Source organism: Lynx canadensis, chromosome C1, assembly GCF_007474595.2.
Source record: "Lynx canadensis isolate LIC74 chromosome C1, mLynCan4.pri.v2, whole genome shotgun sequence".
Taxonomy (NCBI): domain Eukaryota; kingdom Metazoa; phylum Chordata; class Mammalia; order Carnivora; family Felidae; genus Lynx; species Lynx canadensis.
In genome coordinates this window covers 114,287,873-114,292,401 of record NC_044310.1, presented here as the reverse complement: position 1 = coordinate 114,292,401, position 4,529 = coordinate 114,287,873, and the positions used below count along the sequence as shown (strand labels likewise).

The following is a 4,529-nucleotide window of genomic DNA, read 5'->3' as shown; positions in this document are numbered from 1 at the left end:
AAAGTTGTTCCAGGCCAGATGTGTGGCTGCCCAAAGGCCTGGCAGGAGCCAGTAGGCCCAGACCGAGTGGTTCCCAGTGGCATGCACACCCGGGCCCAGGTGTGAAGCCCACATGTGGCCAGTAGCACCTCAGTCCCCACCAAGGATGCGTGGAGACCAGAGCTGCAATCACAGGACTGTACCGGCCCCCTCCCTGCTAGGATGGTCACACTGCTGGTGGCCGGGCTGGCGCTCCAAATGGTGGAGAAGCTGTAGGCCAGCCTGGCTGCAAACCTGGACCCTAGGAAGCTATGGAAATATGTAAAGAAATGCTCCACCTTGCCTGTTACAGTAGCCATTGTTGTGGAGAGCGGTCATGAGAAGAGTAAATAACCTGTGAAAACACCAGCATTGGTAGTTTTGCCAGGGACTCAGTGGCCCAGGGGAATAAGCTGGTTTCTGTATAACCAGACGTTTGAAACTGATGAAAAGGACTTGAAAAAGAGCCATCATTTTTTGTTTTATTCTGCTTTTTATTTTAAATTTTAGTTCGTTAACATACAGTGTGATATGGGTTTCAGGAGTAGAATTCTATGATCACTTACATGCAACACCCAGGGCTCATCACAAATGCCCTCTTTAGTAACCATCACCCATCTAGCCCACCCTCCCACCCACCTCCCTCTGTCAACCCATATTTTGTTCTCTATCATTAAAAGTCTCTGGTGGGAACACCTGGGTGGCTCAATCGGTTAAGTGTTTGACTTCAGCACAGGTCATGATCTCATGGTTAGTGAGTTTGGCCCCATGTTGGGCTTTGTGCTGATAGCTCAGAGCCTGGAGGCTGCTTTGGATTCTGTGTCTCCCTCTCTCTCTGCCCCTCCCCTGCTCGCTCTCTCTCTCTCTCTCTCTCTCTCTCTCTCTGAAAAATAAATAAACATTAAAAACTTGAAGAAAGTCTCTTATGGTTTGTTTCCCTCTCTTCTCTCCCACCTTGTCTCCCCATACATTCATCTGTTTTGTTTCTTAATTTCACATAAGAGAAAAATCTTATGGTATTTGTCTTTCTCTGATTGACGTATATCGCTTAGCATAATACATTCTAGCTCCATGTAGTTTTTGATGGCTGGGTAATGGTTGAACGTGCCCCAGAGAGGACCTTCAGAAGAAGTAGGACATAGAGAAGGACTACCAAGAAAATTGGAAAGCCTCCAACAGCCAATCCACATCCTCGATCACAGACAGGCAAAAAAGACAACAACAACAAAACTTAGAAAACTCAGACCTGGAAATACCTCACAAAGTGTCTCACAATCTTGAGAGGAGAGATGAGAGGAAGAGGTGCCCCAGAGTTTCACCAACTTCTTCCTATTCCTATTTCTCAGTCCAGGAATCTTCTGATTACTGCCATGTTCAGACCCCTCCATCATCCACCTGTCCTCATCAAGTGTTTGTGGACAATGGTCCAGATCTCCAGTGGAGGACCAGCAACCCACTGTTCCACACCAGAAGCCTGGTCACACAAATACCTCCCAGGACAGTCTGGGGCTCAGTCAATAATAGCACCTGAGTGAGCCCCAGAGGAAAGGGGCTGTGGGTCAAAATAAGGAGCACAAACTGACCCACAAGGAACAAACTTTTGAAGGATACCAAAGGGGATGGAAAATCCTCCTGCTTTGATCAGCAAGAAATCCCACAAGGTGGTATCCATAGAAGAAAGTCAAAGGCCACTCGAAGGGATGAAGCAAAGGAGAAACCACCCTTTAGTGGTATCAAGAAAGAAGGAAAGAAAAGGCAACATTCTCAAGAATTTTTTACTTCCCTTGGAGGTTGCTTTAGACAACCATCTTAAAAAGCTCAAACATAGTGTCAGCGAAAACCGAACCAAACAAGCAAATTCCAGAGGTTGTAAACACAGGAGAGGGGGCCAGGGTAAAAGAGGTTTCTAACAACCTAAAGACTTAAGAAGAGAAACTTCTTAAGACTTCTAATTTGGATAAAGTCAGTGGTCTCCCTCCCTGAAGTTGAGGAAGATATGGATGATTAATTCAAGCATCCCATCATGTCTTTGGAGTCATACCTTGACTATGTCCAGCCCTGGAAGTAAAAGACAATTTCATTTTTTATGGAAACTTTAATCACTGCACTTGAAGAAAAACAACACATACAAAAATAATATTCTAAAAGCACTAGGTAAAAAAAAAACATGGACTCCATTCAGAAATTATCTAAAGTGAAGGAAGACAAGTCAGAGAAGCTACAGCCAAGTGGAGCTACTTCTGCCAAGTTGGAAAGGTCCCCACTGAGGCATTACCAGTGTTATCAGACTTCTTTTTCTGAGGCTAGAGGTCCATTACCATCCACCTCCTGCCCTCAAATTGGTGTTCTCCTTCCAACAAAACACAGAGCATTCTCTTCACCCCAGGAAAAAGAAGTTGACTTACTGAACTCAGAATGAATTCTAAGATGCAGGTATATTCTGGTTCTCCAAGTGCCTATCTTCTCAAAACTACTAAGAGCAGAAAAGAGAAATAAAGTTGACGTTACAAATACTTGCTGGTGACTTTCTGACATCTTCCCTTGACAGCCAGATTATCAACATGTATGGAGTCCCTATTTTTAATGAGCACATGGTATTAGCAACTGCAAAATGAAATGCTATGTCTCCTTTAAACCTAGAAATTTTTCAGGAACGCAGTTTACATGCTAACGAAAAAACTTAGAAGTGTGATCCTTCAGTCATAACTTTTCAAGGATATTTTGTAAAAAGTGCTTCTTGGGTCCAAATTTACTTTTATTTAACAATTTTCTTTACACCATTGTTTAAACTGGCATTTCCCACACACATTTGTAGGTCTCACCACACATACGTACAAAGCAAACAAGTGTTTTTAAATTATTTTTTTTTCATTTAAGGAATCATAGGATAGCTTAGTTCTTAGTAAAGAACAGAAGTTTTCAAATTGCTAACGTTTCAAAACTTTATTTAAATAAAAAATCAAAGTACTTTGATCAAACCAGGCTAGAATAAAATGTTAATAATGTCCATTCTTATAGCTGTTAACCCACCTGTGCTTGAAAACAATCTGAAAATAATAAGTACTTTATTTTTTTTTAATTTTATTAATGTTTATTTCTGAGACAGAGACAGAGCGTGAACAGGGGAGGGGCAGAGAGAGGGAGACACAGAATCTGAAACAGGTTCCAAGCTCTGAGCTGTCAGCACAGAGCCTGACGTGGGGTTCGGACCCACAAACTGTGAGATGATGACCCGGGTTGAAGTCAGACGCTCAACCAACTGAGCCACCCAGGCACCCCATAAGATGTACTGTAATAAGCCTCAAAATAGTTGGCGTGAAAAACGATTATTGAATTTAAAAATGAACAGATATTAACAAATGTGAGTTAGTATCAGGAAACATAGTTGAGAGTTGAAGTGTTTAGAGTTTGAATAAATGGAATAGCCTCAGAATCATAGTTAGGCAAATGCAAATAAAGTTTCATTTGCACATGGCAACATATGTATTGTCCTCCTCCAGCCTAACACTTGAATACACATCACAACAAAAACTGGAAGGAACTTGGGAATGAAAGAAGTTAAATGCAAAGTCATACATATGGGGAGCCTGGGTGGCTTAATAGGTTAAGCATCCAACTCTCAGTCTTCAGCTCAGGGAATGATCTCACGGGTCATGGGAATGAGCCCCACGTCAGGTTCTTAGCTGACAGGGCAGAGCCTGCCTGGGATTCTCTCTCTCTCTTCCCTGCCCCTGCTCATGCTCTCCCTCTCTCAAATAACTAAACTTAAGAAAAAAAAAAGTAATATATGAAGAGTGTTTAGAATAGTGTGTGGCACATATTAAGTGCTTTATGCTTTAAGTATTATTATTATTAGTGCTACCGACACTATTAATAATGCTACATCTTCAGATAAAAGAAGAATATGAAATATCAACAATTTAAAGTTAAAACCATCAAAATTTATTTGGAATGTTTATTTCAATATAATAACATGACTAAAGGTGACTGGCTGGCTCAGTCAGTGGAGCATGTGACTCTTAATGTTGGGGTCATGAGTTTGAGCCCTACATTGGGGGTAGAGGTTACATAAAGTAACTAACTAACTAATAATAATATTATCTTTCCAGAAAAATTTACACAAACACTCCCAAGAACCAATAAGCAAGTATAGCAGGATCACTAGATACAAAACTAGTATACAAAATTCAATTACTTTCCTAGAAGCTTGCAATGAATATTTTGAACTAGAATTAAAAAAAATAGTATTTATAATAGTACCAAAAATTGCAGTTCATGGAGGTAAATATTGCAAAAAATATATAGAATCTGCATGCTCAAAACTATTAAACACTTTTGGAAGATCAAAGATTTAAAGAAAGGGAAATGTTTTGTTCCCACTCATGGGAAGATTCAGGATTACTAAAATGTTAATTCCTCTCAACTTAATCTATAGATTCAATGCAATCTCAATCATAGTAATTGCTGTCAAGGATGAAAGGAAAATTACTCTAACTCCTTGCTGGTGAATG

General features: G+C 40.5%; 1 pseudogene; it reads left to right on the top strand.

Annotated features, from left to right (window-relative positions):
* Positions 1-201: 201 nt before the first annotated feature.
* On the top strand, positions 202-2,514 carry LOC115519810 (annotated as a pseudogene).
* Positions 2,515-4,529: the final 2,015 nt, after the last annotated feature.